This window comes from Eriocheir sinensis, chromosome 29 (assembly GCF_024679095.1).
Source record: "Eriocheir sinensis breed Jianghai 21 chromosome 29, ASM2467909v1, whole genome shotgun sequence".
NCBI lineage: Eukaryota > Metazoa > Arthropoda > Malacostraca > Decapoda > Varunidae > Eriocheir > Eriocheir sinensis.
Window position 1 is genome coordinate 9,905,377 of NC_066537.1, and position 16,895 is coordinate 9,922,271.

The following is a 16,895-nucleotide window of genomic DNA, read 5'->3' on the forward strand; positions in this document are numbered from 1 at the left end:
TATGGTGTGTATTAGACATCCCTAGACATCCTTTAACTATATCTTAAGTGTTTTCTTTACCCCAGGATGGAGGTTCAAGTGCATCATTATCATCGTTTTATTTATTTATTTACTTTAAAAATATCCGTGGTGTGGAGTCGGAGCAAAAAAAAATTCCGACTCCAACTTCGACTCCGGGAAATATTTTAAAGTTACGACTCAGACTCCGGGAAATATTTTAAAGTTACGACTCAGACTCCGGGAAATATTTTAAAGTTGCGACTCAGACTCCAGGAAATATTTTAAAGTTGCGACTCAGACTCCGGGAAATATTTTAAAGTTACGACTCAGACTCCGGGAAATATTTTAAAGTTACGACTCAGACTCCGGGAAATATTTTAAGGTTGCGACTCAGACTCCGGGAAATATTTTAAAGTTACGACTCAGACTCCGGGAAATATTTTAAAGTTACGACTCAGACTCCGGGAAATATTTTAAAGTTACGACTCAGACTCCGGGAAATATTTTAAAGTTGCGACTCAGACTCCAGGAAATATTTTAAAGTTGCGACTCAGACTCCGGGAAATATTTTAAAGTTGCGACTCAGACTCCGGGAAATATTTTAAAGTTGCGACTCAGACTCTGGGAAATATTTTAAGGTTGCGACTCAGACTCTGGGAAATATTTTAAGGTTGCGACTCAGACTCTGGGAAATATTTTAAGGTTGCGACTCAGACTCTGGGAAATATTTTAAGGTTGCGACTCGACTCCGGCTCCCCCTACCCCTCCCCCTCTACTGCATTATATTACCGCCCGAAAAACAATTTTGCGAAAGGTATTGTTTTCAGCTGTATTTTTTTTTTTTTTTCTGTAACCCGATAACCTTTGAACCATTACAGCTAGGATGTTGATACTTCATGGGTGGACTACTAATGGCCCCCCACCGGACGAGTTCGACTTTCAAGGTCAAAGGTCAAGGTCACCGAGGTCAAAAATGCATATTTTCACATTTTGATCACTACGACCAGAGGGTGTTGGCAGCGGGCGGTTTGCACTCGTTAGTATCCAATGTCTAGTTTTATTATTTTTATTTTTATTTTTTTTCAGGTGCTGCTTTTTGCGCCGGTAGAGTGTCTTGATGTCCTCTTGGACGGCTCCAGCCAGAGAATAGTTTTTGAACCGACCGTACCCGGTGACTGCATTAGCTAGCCATCTCGCCCTTCTCCCTCTCTCAATCTCCTATCCCTCAGTTACGTTAGTTCAAACCAGGGTTGCCAATATTGTGAAGTCTGTACTTTCTGTCTCAACTACGTTTGGTATGCCGTTTTCAGCCAACTTGCTGAAATTTTTTCCTCCTATTTACGAAACTATGGGCGCACACCAGTACATAAAGTTTTAAAATGGTGACTCTTCCACATGCATACTTCAACTAACACACACACACACACACACACACACACACGTCACACCATCACTAAAATATGAAGCACTCTGATATCAAATAAGTACGGACATTATTAATTTAGCAGTTAATGTTTTTTTTTTCTCAAATTCAACAAGAGTATATGAATCTAAGTTGTTCAGGTATTCTCATTTATTATTTTGAGTCGTGGATTTTGAAACGGGCGAACTTTAAGGGAGCGCACAGGAACGGTCACGGCAACATCACTCAAGGTACAGCACCCATCTATCTATATTTTTACATGTATTTACATCCAAATTACATATAATTTATATAGACACCGTCCAGACAACGTACACAACATAAACAATAAACTTACGTTTATTAGGTTCATTATTATACGTATTTTTAAATTTACACCTCTACTAACGGACTTTCGGCATCTTGGGAGTAAGGGTATACTTTCCACAATTACTAAGGGCGGCTTTCACAGTCACTTTGTTTGTTTTGATCGTTACCAATGGCGGCGGTCGACGCTATAGTTTTCCACTTGAAACTGGCCTTTGAGGTAGTGGCGGCTGCAGAGGTATTGAAAGTGTGTGGTAAGGTGCGGGGCTAGGCTAACCCTGCAGCCGCAACTACCCTATCGGCCAGTTTTACGAGGAAATACTATAGCGGAGATCGCCGCCATTGGTAAAGATCAAAACAAACAAAATGAACCTAGGGTTTACTATAGTCCAGCAAATCTTAAGTGGCGGCTCTGACGTAGACAGCCCGCTAGACCCTGTTGCCATGTCTCCAACTGACCTCGCACACCATGCTTCTCACCCCTCTCTCTCTCTCTCTCTCTCTCACGCACACACACACACACACAGAGAGAGAGAGAGAGAGAGAGAGAGAGAGAGTGTGTGTGTGTGTCTCTCTCTCTCTCTCTCTCTCTCTCTCTCTCTCTCTCTCTCTGTGTGTGTGTGTGTGTGTGAGAAAAGTGGGGGTGTACCTTCATTCGGGGAGTATGGTGCACGACAACGCATAATAATAATATTAATAATAAACCTCTTCAAAAAATGCACCAAGACTCTTTACCCCGGAACCTCACCATTCACCTGGATGACCCGCATCAAAATTTGCTTGACGGTCCTGGCATTCCATATACAGGTACAGTCTCCATATTTTATCATAATTATGCCATATGGCTAATATTGTATGCCAGATGGCAGACCAACACTGAAAAATGGCAGAAATGCGATAATTAACTGGTAAATGCGGTGTGTTGGGTTGACTTGAGCTGACAACGCCGCGGTGGCAGCGCTGCCAAGTGTTGTACAAATTTCTTTGTATCCACTCACAGATAGAGAATCAATCATAAAAAACATATTTTTTTTTTATACGAGAGAGAGAGAGAGAGAGAGAGAGAGAGAGAGAGAGAGAGAGAGAGACGTACGCGAAGTCAGTTGGAGACAGCACCAGTGTCTAGCGGGCTATCTATGTCAGAGCCGCCACTTAAATGTCTAAATTTTCCCCGTGCACAGTATCCAGAGAATTATCTCGCCATCCGTACTCTAAGGGTTAAGATTTGCCCCAGGTCCTGCCCTAACGTCGTTTCGTTAAAACGTTTTTGATGAAAAATGTAAAACAAAAAAATGAAAATATGTAACATAAGATAATCATACTCCAAACTTGTGCCAGTAAACGATTCCGTAAGAAAGCGCTTGCTTTTTCATCAGATAACTGCTATAATCACAGAATATTCAATCATCTATGTAAATTAATAAAACAGTAACAGTTAGTGACGCGGTCTATCTCAGAAGAGCGTCTCTTGTCAACTGCTGAACAGCCTGGATCAGGTTCAGACTTGAGATTGGCGACGCGTATGAATTCTACAGGAATCAGACACGTTCAGTTCAGGATGTGTTTTCTCCGAGACCGTCTAGTAATTTATCTCAATGGTCTACATACTTATTTAATCATGTGAAATATCATGAAATATAACATTTTTACATAAAAAATAATCCACGTAAAAATCAGTATTCCCGCCATAATAACTTAACCCATAATGCTTGCCTGAAATGTGCGCCCATAAGAACACCCACAGAAAGCTAATTTCTCCCACAAATTTGTGGGAATTCCCCACGAAGTAGCAAAACTGGCCTATCAGTCATATTATATCACGGCAGTAACGGGCTGGGATTGCGAAAGAGGCCGCTCAAGAAAGTCTTTAGGCGTTATTGGCAGCACGTAAAAAAAAAATAAAAAAAAAAATCACAACTACAATACACAGTTAATGATTACGTAAAGGAGTCGGGGTCGAAGGTACTATTTTTACCGACTCCTACTCCGGCCAAAAGTAGCCGACTCCACCGACTCCGACTCCACACCCCTGAAAAATATTGTAGAATTTGAACAGCCTTCCTTCTACTGTATTCCCTCCTTGTTACGATATCATTTTGTTCAAGAGGAAAGTACGCATAATGACATCTCTGGAAGTAAATTTAATGACACTTTTTTTTGGTTTTCTTTTCTGAAGGAGGCGATATTTTTGTTTATTTTTCAGCCCTACATCTGTATGGCATTATTAAGAAAAAAATGCAAACTGCCCTTCACACCCCAGACACAACCAACCATTCTCCTCCCCATTCCTCTTTCTTCCTCTTTCTACCATTCGGCAAGTTGGCGCAGAAATCACAAGTTGGCACAGGAATCACAAGTTGGTGCAGGAATCAAAAGTTGGCACAGGAATCAAAAGTTGGCACGGGAACCAAAAGTTGGTGCAGGATTCAAAAGTTGGCACAGGAACCAAAAGATGGCACAGGAATCAGTAGTTAGCACAGGAACCCAAAAGTTGGCACAGGAATCAAAAGTTGGTGCAGGAACCAAAAGTTGGTGCAGGATTCATAAGTTGGCACAGGAACCAAAAGATGGCACAGGAACCCAAAAGTTGGCACAGGAATCAAAAGTTGGCACAGGAACCAAAAGTTGGTGCAGGATTCATAAGTTGGCACAGGAACCAAAAGTTGGCGCAGGAACCCAAAAGTTGGCACAGGAATCAAAAGTTGGCACGGGAACCAAAAGTTGGTGCAGGATTCAAAAGTTGGCACAGGAACCAAAAGATGGCACAGGAATCAAAAGTTGGCACAGGAACCCAAAAGTTGGCACAGGAATCAAAAGTTGGCACAGGAACCAAAAGTTGGTGCAGGATTCATAAGTTGGCACAGGAACCAAAAGTTGGCGCAGGAACCAAAAGTTGGTGCAGGATTCAAAAGTTGGCTCAGGAACCAAAAGTTGGCATAGGAATCAAAAGTTGGCACAATAACCCAAAAGTTGGCACAGGAATCAAAAGTTGGCACAATAACCCAAAAGTTGGCACAGGAATCAAAAGTTGGCATGGGAACCAAAAGTTGGTTCAGGATTCAAAAGTTGGCACAGGAACCAAAAGATGGCACAGGAATCAAAAGTTGGCACAGGAACCCAAAAGTTGGCACAGGAATCAAAAGTTGGTGCAGGATTCAAAAGTTGGCACAGGAACCAAAAGTTGGCGCAGGAATCAAAAGTTGGCACAGGAACCAAAAGTTGGCGCAGGAATCAAAAGTTGGCACAGGAACCCAAAAGTTGGCGCAGGAATCAAAAGTTGGTGCAGGATTCAAAAGTTGGTGCAGGATTCAAAAGTTGGCACAGGAATCAAAAGTTGGTGCAGGATTCAAAAGTTGGCACAGGAACCAAAAGTTGGCGCAGGATTCAAAAGTTGGCACAGGAACCAAAAGTTGGCGCAGGAATCAAAAGTTGGCACAGGAACCAAAAGTTGGCGCAGGAATCAAAAGTTGGCAAAGGAACCAAAAGTTGGCACAGGAATCAAAAGTTGGCACAGGAACCAAAAGTTGGCGCAGGAATCAAAAGTTGGCAAAGGAACCAAAAGTTGGCACAGGAACCAAAAGTTGGCACAGGAACCAAAAGTTGGCACAGGAACCAAAAGTTGGCACAGGAACCAAAAGTTGGCGCAGGAATCAAAAGTTGGCACAGGAACCAAAAGTTGGCACAGGAATCAAAAGTTGGCTCAGGAACCAAAAGTTGGTGCAGGATTCATAAGTTGGCACAGGAACCAAAAGTTGGCACAGGAACCAAAAGTTGGTGCAGGATTCAAAAGTTGGCACAGGAATCAAAAGTTGGCGCAGGTTTCAAAAGTTGGCGCAAAGAGTCGGGTTCTAAAGTTGGCACAGAATTCAAAAGTTGCCCGTGTACCATCCCGAAAGTTATCCCATCCCAGTTTGTTGCCAAAAGAACAAATTTTCATGCAGGGCTCAGCTCAACCCAGAGCTTCAGATCTAAGTTCACTGTCCAACACAGTGGCTTTGTAATCGCCCTAACCAAACTATTCAGTTTTCTACACTCCGTACGTATAGGTTTTCGATGCAACACCAGACACACAAGAGACTTCTCGTATGGTTTCCTCAAATTTCACAACTTAAATATGAACGCAAAATACTACACAAGGTATTTTCGAAGTCTGTGGTATTGGTTTGGGGGCTTACTAAACAGTCATGGCGAAATGAGAATTAAAGTAGCTCAGTGTGGGTTGTTGTTATGGCTGACTTTGACATTGCTTAAAATTTGTAGGTTTTACGGGCGTGGACAGAACCGAGAAGTGAATGAAATGTAGAGTCAACTTGTATCGTTAGCCAAGACTTGTTACAGACGGATTTTGTTTGTACCGTGCACTGATGCTATATAGTCAGGGAACAAATGTCATTTACTTTTTATAATTTGCTATCTCTGTTTTCTCAGTACGTTTTCCAATAAACAAACACTTGTCTCCATAGTTTCAAAACCCTTGCACTATGAAAAAAAAGAGAAGTTAAATGTACTGAATCGCTAAGAAGGGTGCATGGCATCATCTTCCCTTTCAGGCTGGTCGATAAGTAGGTACCTGGAGAGACCCAGGGAAGGTAACCTGTGGTAACCTGGATACAAAGACAGATATATCCAGAGAGAGGTCTAGGTAGATAGATATGGTGGCGGCTTTGGGGTGCAGGTTTAGGAACAGCCAGGCTCCCTTGGTGTGTTTTGGGGACTTGAAAACTCGAAGCAGGTCACCCTGACGCCATTATCTTATCATCAGATTATGTTATTGCAGATGGGATAAGCACTGACACACCTTCACTCAGCCATTTCGCTCATCGCAAGCAAGCCTCAGCTCAGTGCAGTGTTTTCACGTCATTTCCCATAAACACTGCCAGGGAGCAGACGCACACGTTGTGGTCCACTCAGGCGTCAACAGCTCTTATTACTACGTACAGTCAAGGCTGAGTGGGAGTCGAGAGAAAATGACAGAAGCAGCTATTATCCTCCTCCTGCTGTTTCTTTGGGTCTTCATCAGTTGGCTGTTGAGGTAGGTATCTCTCCAATGACAGGTGAGCTTGTGAGTGCATGAAAGAGCAACAAGAGTCGATGTGCTGTGTATGAACAGAGTGAGTGAATATGGGACTGTATGAAGGAGCGAGTGAGTGTCCATCAAGGAAATAATGAGTATGTGAGTGGATGAACAGGTGAACGAGCGGAGCCGTTCCCTAACTGGCAAAGGTTATACAACTGGCCCCTCTTACTTAATGAAAAACGCGGTGATGTTTTAAAGTACCTATTTTCTTGCAACTACGATCCTACCGAATTGTGCGAAGTGTAGAGAAGGAAGTTCTCTACTTCAGACTTGACTCCATAAAAAAACCTACAGTGCCTCCTTAGGTGAACACTTAATGTTGTGGGAGATGTTACTGCTACTACTGACCCTGAGAGAGCTGGGAATGACTGGTATGTAGCGAAACACCAGCAGCATTCTCTTTATTTTTGCAATATCCAGGAGGCTGATAACTGAGGTGTTTGATATCTGAGTGAGAGTGCCGTTAAGTGGGAGGAGGGTGGGGGTCCAGCGTGTCCAGCTTTGACTACTGGAGCCAGGCAGGGTTGCGTCCTTGCCCCCATCACTTCTCAGCACTTGTATAGGCTGGGTATTAAGCAGAGTTGTGGACCAAAGTCATATTGGAGCATCTACTGGCAATACCAGGGTCACCGACCTTGTTCTTGCCGAGGATGCCTGCAGTAATATTCGCCGGGTCGCTGGAGGACGTGGTGATATCTTTCGAGGCACAGCACGGGGAAGCGAAGCCTTTGGAGCTTTATTAGTAGGTCTCCTGGGGCAAGACCAAGGTTTTTGGAAGCTTACTGAGTGTGTGAGTGATTGAAGAAGTGAGTGTGTGGGGGTGGGTGCATGAAGAATTAGGTGTGTATGGAATAAGTGTGACTGCATGAAGTGTGTGAGTGCATAAAGGCGTGAGTTAGTGTATGAGTGTATCAAAGTATGAGTGCAGCAATAAGTGGGTTTGCTAGGATTTGAATGAATCAGTGAGAGAGTGAGTGAATTTGAGAATGCATTAGCAGTTAATACTAAGTGTGTTATCAGACTTTCCTTGCATTCTAGAACACCTACAGCACGCCCAGAAGACCGTGGCGCAACTTGGTCCGATCGACCCTCGCTTATCCGAGAGGAAGCGGATCAACCACGTCCCGAAAGTAAAGAGATCTATGACTTCAAAGGGATCGTAAGTCCAAGTGACGTGGTGCGAACAAAAGAAGGCGTTACTGAATTGGACCTTCATGGACTGAGAGTCTGGGAAGCTAAAGAGGTGACGCTAATGTTCCTGAAACAGTCGCGAGATTATTTTCGTCGTGTGCGAGTAATAACAGGCCGTGGCCTGCACAGCATCGACGGTACACCCAAGATCAAGCCGGAGGTTGAAAAGTTATTGCGTAACAATGGCTACAAGTTCAAGGAGATGTACGAAGGAGGCTGCCTAGAGGTTAAGCTGTAGGTATACATAAACTTCCTTTTTACTCTCTGAGGTGAATTTGTCCCCTCCTCCCAAGAAGTCTCCTTCCCTCCTCTTCTGGGTGATAATTTCTATTCTTTTGGCTGATCCGAGTGAACAGGGTGTACCAGGAAGGGGCTTTGAGGTTACTTGCAGTTGTATGTAAATGAACGGAGGGAAATTCTATACACTCATCCTGTCACTTCATGATGTTTAGCTTGGTCAACAAACAGGGTTCATTCAAGACAAACCTACAACTATTTGGCCTAGAAGCCACTTTCGTCTCTTTGTTCCTGGTTTCCGTATATACTGACTCGTGTATTGCAAGCCCAGTCACGCAGGCTTGTAATGTTATGCTTCAGGAAAACGTGGGAACAAAGGTACACCGATGACGAAGTGTGAAGGGAGATGCCGCCCACCCTGGATCAGTGTCAGATTATTAATTTTGCTATATACAGTGCCAGAGAACCCTCGTTATCGACCTCCACTTGTATGTTGCCTGTATTATCGTTATGAACAAACTTTAGCATGTTTGATTTGTATATTGATTAGCTTTTTAATGTGTGTTAATAAGTTTGATTAATAAATGTTACTGTTTGGGAGACAACTGGTTTCATTGACCAATGACCGCCGACCTCCTCCTTCCTCTCCCTTATCTCCTTCCTTTCCCATCACCTCATTCCTTCTCTACATCAACGGCTCCCTCTTCCATCACATCCTCTCCCAAAATTATCTTAGTCTCCATAGTTTCAAAGCCCTTGCACTATGAAAAACCACGACAAAAGTGGAATGTACTGAATCGCTATGAAAGGTGCATGACATCATCTTCTCTTCCAGGCTGGTCGATAACTGGGTACGTACTAATACTATCGTGAGACGTGAGCATTGATATCACGCCCACCAAAACGCGCCTGTCAGTCACGGGGGCAGATGTGGCAGCGCTTGTTCCCTCCCCTAAAGTTATCTTATCATCAGATTATCTTATTGCAAATGGAATAAGCATTGCCAAATCTTCATTCAGCCATTTTACTCCTTACAGACTAGAGATGGAGTATTCGTATTCGAATACCGACTTTGGGTGTATTCGTATTCGAATAAATATTAGTAGAAATCAAAGTATTCTCATTCGCATTCGAATACAAGGGGAAAGGCCTTGTATTCTGCGAATATTTGGACGAATACTTCAAAATTTATTATCAGAAATAACAGGCAACTCCTGCCTTCTGCTGGGCGGACGTGTAATCGTCGTGTAGAGTACAGGGTTTGCAGACTGTGACAGCGCGGCGCGGCCGGATGCATGATCATGCGTCATGCATGAGCCATGCATGAGGGACTCAGTTGCCACTTGCCAGTGTGGACGCTGGACGCTTGTTCATGAGCTCATTTTGCTGCTGCATTACTTCAGAACAGTTCTACAGCCAGCTCCGCCAAGAAGGTATTTTTCAATGAAAAATGTTCATGAATACTTTCAATAAGTATTCGTATTGGTATTCGAATTAAAACCATTTCAGAGTATTTGAATTCGTATTCGTATTTGTTGGAATTTGAAATATTCGTATTCGAATACACTCTAATTCTTGTAATCACTCCATCCCTATTACAGACAAGCCTCAGCTCAGTGCAGTGTTTTCACGTAATTTCCCATATTAACAACTGCCGGGGACTTTGTATCCCTCCCCTCTCCCTCGATCCCTCCCTCCTCCAGCCACTCGCACACCGGACGGGAACTGTTCCTGTACGTATTGTGTCTCCCCTCCCTCTCTGCCACTCCCCCCACCACCTCTCTCTCTCTCTCTCTCTCTCTCTCTCTCTCTCTGGGTACTTTTCGTGTATTATTTTCTTTTATGGAGTAGAATAGACTCTTGCCGTATCACAGCCAGAACGACTGTGTGGCAGTTTATCAGTTTTTCCCTAGATTTGGACCAATTTTTAAATTTCTTTCCTTTTACCTTGCATAGGTCCATTTTTCCCGAGAAAAGGGAAATTTCCCTAGACCTGGCAACACTGCCAATGGGCGGACGTGTAATCGTCGTGTATAGTACAAGGTTTGCAGAGAGAGCGGCCTGTACATGCGGGAGTCTGACTAATTGCTACTTGCCAGTGGGGACGCTGAACGTGTGTTCATGTCAACAGGGTTGGCATTAAAAAACCTACCCAAAAATACCCCTATTGATAAATAGGGTCCATATATGTAAATTAAATATAAAAAGTAAAATCCATAATGATCTTCCCCCCCAAAAAAAGGTACGATATATAACAGTACCCATCAGTACACGGTGCCCCACATCACTCCCATCCACACACACCTGACACATCATCACACAACCACCACGCTACGACACGGTTTCACCAAGCCGAACCATACTCAGATACTCCACATTACACCCAGCCATATCACACAGTCACACCACAAATCACACTTAAATTAAGGCCATCTTACATCGTGACTATACATCGCCGCTGTAGTAAATCGTTTCGCTCAACACCACTACGTACACATGGAAAAACTAGTGTTTTCTATTTCATCAACCTTTTCCATTAAGAATAAGTCAGGGCTCAATCTTATACTTGTCAATGCCAAGCATTTTGCGATAATAATGTTACTGAAATCGACACAGCATTCCGAAATTAATAGATCAGTAAAGACAGTAGCCACAAAGAGACCAACCTGCCAAAAAGCTGCAACACCTATCTCCAGTTCACGACCGTCGAGTGGTGCGTGCCCGACCACACCTCGCGCCTCTCTCCCTGTCCAGTACGCGTACAGTACAAGTCAGTGGGCGGCCAGGCCCCTAACCCTAACGACCCGTGGGGAGCGCGTACCCCCTGACAGACCCTTGGCGTACCCCAGGTCGAAAAATCCTGGTCTAAGTGATGAGACACAAACACACATACAGGAAATAACACTACTTTTCTTCTCTCTGACTCGACTATAATTTATGCTAAATTTATATTAGGGTAATTACTAACCGCAGCAGGGTGCCCCGGTAAGCACAACAATTAAGGGCCAAGTGAAGTTATTTTTCGAGAAAAATTAAATACTGCTTCAATTTACGTGAAATATTTTCAGGTAATAGCTATGATACCTACTTACTCCTGTAGAAAGTTTCAAGACGATATATGAAAAAGAAAGAAGAAGAAAATAAAAGTGGGAAAAAACCCTTAAACTTTATATGCAGTTTTGATCGATTACTTGTAAATAAATTAATAACATATACTAATTTTGAAGTTGTCACTGATGAGATTAATCATTCAGGAATTTATTTTATTTTTGATTTTATTCCTTAACATGTTAATTCATGGTGAAAAAAAAAGTAACAACTTCAACACGGCTCATAAGATCTCCAAATACGCTTTGAAAAAAAATATAGATCATTTACCAATTCCAAAAGTGGAAAACAAAACCATTTGAAAACGTAATTAAGAAGATGATACAAAAAGATTGAAGCAAAAAGAATGAAAAACAAACGAGATATAATCAATGAAAGGTCAATAACTTGCAACTGAGAAAACGGGACGAGAAGGCGCCCGATGAAACTCCGACGCACGCGTACTAAACTTGCCGCCTGAGGCAAACTATAGATGGCCTTGGGCCTTACCTCCCTTTCCAGCAGCCTGGGACAAATGCCAGATGTTGCCAACTAAAAATAATCCATAAAAAAAAGATAAATAGCTATGAAATTACAGAACAAAGAGTTGACACACTCACATTTAAGAGGCGTGGTTTGTTTACTTCTGACCCTTTAAATCACTTTAAATATCCTCGTATTGACCTAAAAGTGGGCAAATAGTGTTGCCAGAAAGTCAGAGTATTTTTCAGTGTGCTTAACTCATTTTCCATATTTGGTCGAATTTTTCACTAAAAAAAAAAATATATATACCTTGCCCTTAAACAGTGTGACTCACTCACGACATGGAGAGACTGAGGAACTGACCGGTAGTCAAACCTCACCCGTTCGTTTCCTGTACAGTACAAGTTAATAACCTGTATCATCAGGACCTAAACAAGTGTCTAACCTTCAGATAACACTTCAAACCTTTTGTTTTACTCTAGACTACTTTTTAATTGCTTATTTAAATTGATTTACATATAAATGCGAGGAATAAACTATAAAATAATCCCCCCTCCCAAAAAAAAAAAAAAAAAAAAACTTTCCAACCCTGGTTCATGAGCTCATTTTACTGCTGCATTACTTCAGAGCAGTTCTACACCCAGTTACGTCGAGAAGGTATTTTTTAATGAAAAGTATTCATGAATGTATTCATGAATACTTTCAAGAAGTATTCGTATTTGTATTCGTATTAAAACCACTTTAGTGTATTCGATTTCATATTCGTATTCTTTGGAATTTGAATTGTTCGTATTCATATTCGAATACACAGTTCTTGTAATCACTCCATCCCTGTTACAGACAAGCCTCAGCTCAGTGCAGTGTCTTCACGTAATTTCCCAAATTCCCATGTAAACACTGCCGGGGAGTTGACGCACACGTTGTGGTCCACCTGTTGAGCCAAGGCTGAGTGGGAGCTGAGAGAAAATGACAGAAGCAGATTTTATCACCCTGGTTCTTAAGGTCATCTGCATCTACTTCATATATCGGTACCTGCGGGAGTGTCTCTCCAATTACAGGTGAGCTTGTGAGGGCATGAGTAACGGGAGTCGATGTGCTGTGTATAAACAAACCAGAGTGAGTGAATATGTGACTGTATTAAGGAGCGATCTCGTGAGTGAGTCCATTAAGGAAATGTTGAGTATGTCAGTGGATGAACAGGGAAATGAGCGGGGCCGTTCCTTGCTTTAATTGGACTCCGGGCAAAGGCGCACCTAGTAGCACCATAGCCGATTCAGGATCCAGTACGTTTCCTAACTCATATATATATATATATATATATATATATATATATATATATATATATATATATATATATATATATATATATATATATATATATATATATATATATATATATATATATATATATATATATATATATATATAGGCGGTAATGTTATAATTGTATTTCGTAAAGAATCCTTGTAACCAAAAACTAACTAAAATTATGAATACTCTTTTTCTTGAACAGAACATTGAATAAACAACAGAACAGTAATATGAAAATACGTTCATATTTTATCCGACAACTGTGGCACGAGGCAGCACCGCACGCCATTTTGCGGGTGTCATACCTTAAATAAGCATATATGTGCGCGTTATGCTCTTGAAAGGTGCCCTGCGCATTAATATCCAGATCCAAAAATAAGCATATTTTTACTGCGCAAACCAGGTGATGTCACTTCTTGTGACTTCGTGAGCTTTCATATTTATCTATTTGTGTATATTTCATGGAGGCATAAGTTACATTACTAATTTCAGTTTTACTAGTGACACGAATTTGTGACTATCACAGTAGACTTTCACCCAATAAAGCGAATCAAACACCACAGAAATATTACCAGTGTGTGTGTGAATGAATACAAAGATAAGCACATACTTTGACGTAACTCAAGGATGTCTCGTGAATCATTTATAAATAAAAACAAAAAATCCCGATAGGCTACTCTTTAGCCCACTACTGCCTCTCGCGGCACAAAAACAGTCCCTCCGCCAAGTTTGTACCCCACATTTGGTGATGTTAGGTGCGCCTATTGGCCCCTTTTACCTAATGAAAAACGTGGTGAAATTTTAAAGTAACTGTTTTCTTGCAACTACAATCGTACTGAGAAGTGTGGAGTGTAGAAAAGGAAGTGTTCTACAGCGACACCAAACTTGACTCCTTATCAGCTCAATGTCATCTTCGGAACACATTATTATTGTGGGCGACATTACTAAAAAAATATCCCCATAGGCGCTGCTCCATCAAAAGAAAAATATATGAGAGGCCAGAAGAGAGGTCAATTTCGAAAGGTGAAGGGTCTCTTGAAAGAGTTTAATTAAAGTCGTAGGCAGGAGGAAATACAGACGGAGGAATGCTATTCCAGAGTTTAACAGTAGAAGGGATGAAACAATGAAGATACAGGTTAGCTCTTGCATAAGATATTTGGCTAGAATAAGCAAGAGTAGAAAGTCGTGTGCAGGGGTATGGTGTCGTCTGCCATCCCGTGTCGTAGACATCCCATCCTGAATTTCGCATCGCGGAATCCAATCTTTACTTTCACAGAGTAACTAAGTGAAGCATTTAAGTGTAAAAAGTACCAAGGAGGACCTAAAAAGCGATGCAGAGCGGAAGAGGTCACAAGAAGAAGAAGAGTGATATCCTAGTTATATACATAAATACGTCATCATTTGCTTTTATAATAATATGAATAAACTTGGGTGGGACAGATCCCGAAAAGCAGTCGACAAAAGACACGGTCCCGTGTCAAAATTCATGAATGTATTCTGGATGGGATATTTCACGATACGGGATGGCTGACGACACCACAACGGGGTTCGCGTCCCGTCCGCCACCTCAAGCTAGGATTTTTCAGTCACCAGCGAGTGGCCTAAGACTACCCACATGCCGTCCTGAAGACCACTTATAAACCCGGACTTCAGATTCTCTCTTTGAAAAAAGAGGATCAAAGATGAGCTCCGGAGGACAGCATGAGCCAAGCAAGATGGCGCTACTATAAACACTTGCCTGCGCCATAACAGGCCGGGGCCGACCATCAGGCCCTTGTATATGGACAGCTTCTGTAAAGGGGAAAAGAACTGGCGGAGTGAATGAATTTCAAAAGGCATGCAGGTAAGGCTAATGTCACACATTCACGATCTTGACTCCCGACGCCTCCCGATGTTAGAAAGTGTTGCGCTGCCAGACGTAGGCTACGTTACGACCATCGTAAATACATCCCCTTAAATGGCGACCATTGGCGACGTCGAAACGATGTTGTTGAGATGGACATCCAACGGTCGTGGTTTATTGCCAACGGATGACAGATGTCGGGGAGGGCGCCGATTAGTTTGAAATTTCCAAAACCGTCGGCGTGTGGCCTGAGGCGCTGCGACGGTCGTTGAGATAATTATGGCGATGCTGCAAACGATCTCCGGGATAACTTGAAGGTGGTCGGGAAGAGGCATGGCGACATTCTCTAACGTTGGGAGGCGTCGGGAGTCAAGATCGTGAATGTGTGACACTAGCCTAATACAAATATGTGTTCTCAGACTTTCCTTGCATTCCAGACAACCTACACCACCTGATGGCCCGTCCCGTATCTGCTCAACTTTCTACAACTTCAAAGGGATCGTAGATGAAAGTGAAGTTGTGAAAATAAAGCAAGGCATCCATGAGCTAGACCTTCATACGTTGAGGGTCTTGGAAGCAATACGAGTGACGCAAATGTTCCTGAAACAGTCGCGAGGTCGCTGTTGTTGTGTGCGAATAATAACAGGGCGTGGCCTGCACAGCCCTGACGGCATACCCAAGATCAAGCCAGAGGTTCAAAAGTTATTGGGTAACAGAGGCTACAAGTTCAAGGAGATAAACAAGGGAGGCGGCCTAGAAGTTTACCTCTAGTTGTAGTTTACCTTAGTTGTAGTTCTGTTGGTTGATTTGAGGGAACAAGGTGAACAAGGGAGGCTGCTCTTTGAGACCTAATTGTTGATGGGCTTCTTCACACCCCCTTAATTTCTGTCTCCTCCTGTGGTCTTTAATGCCTCAACAAAGTTAAACATATGCCATATAAAGCAGCAGTTTGAGTGGCTATACATATATTTTTTTTAGGTGCTACCTGTTGCGCCGGTGGGCTGTCTTAAAGTGCCTCTTGGGCAGCCCCAGCCCGTTAGTGCCGCAGGCAAATTTAATTTATAGTTGCTGCCATGATATATGACTCTTGCTTGGCCCACGCTGCCCCCCGGTGCTCCTCTTGACCGAAGTCGCTGAAGTTCGGGTTGATTGAAGATCTGGGCAGCATGTGGGTAATCTTCCGCCACTCGGCGACGGCTAATCAGCGTGTTTTGGTGGGGCTTGAACCTACGTCCACGGGCTCACCACGTCCGCACGGTGACCACTCGGCCACCGCCTCCTGAGAGGTATACCAGAGGGAGGTCATCCAGTCCAGGCGGGAGTCCCGTTAACTTTCTACTTATATTTCTGTCGTGATCATGAGGTTTAGCTTCGTCCACAGACGGCGTTCATTCAAAATTATTCTTCAATTCTTTGATCTACAAGCCACTTTCGTCTCTCTGTTCCTGGTTTCCGTATATATTGACTCGTGTATTGCAAGCCCAGTCACGCAGGCTTGTAATGTTATGCTTCAGGAAAACGTGGGAACAAAGGTACACCGATGACGAAGTGTGAAGGGAGATGCCGCCCACCCTGGATCAGTGTCAGATTATTAATTTTGCTATATACAGTGCCAGAGAACCCTCGTTATCGACCTCCACTTGTATGTTGCCTGTATTATCGTTATGAACAAACTTTAGCATGTTTGATATGTATATTGATTAGCTTTTTAATGTGTGTTAATAAATTCGAATAATAAATGTCTAGACTGACCAATAACCACCGACCTCCTCCTTCCTCTCCCTTATCTCCTTCCTTTCCCATCACCTCATTCCTCCTCTCCCTCACCTCCTTCCAATTCCATCACCTCTCCCTGTTTCGTTTCAGCCATCTCTCTCTCTCTCTCTCTCTCTCTCTCTCTCTCTCTCTCTCTCTCTCTCTCTCTCTCTCTCTCTCTC

At 42.8% G+C, this 16,895-nt stretch overlaps 1 long non-coding RNA gene across 1 annotated transcript; it reads left to right on the forward strand.

Annotated features, from left to right (window-relative positions):
- The first annotated feature begins 9,501 nt into the window (after positions 1–9,501).
- On the forward strand, positions 9,502–15,689 carry LOC127005024 (uncharacterized). Its single transcript, XR_007758217.1, has 3 exons — positions 9,502–9,667; positions 12,645–12,862; positions 15,396–15,689. It is a non-coding gene; the product is annotated as an uncharacterized LOC127005024 (long non-coding RNA).
- The last annotated feature ends 1,206 nt before the right edge of the window (positions 15,690–16,895 follow it).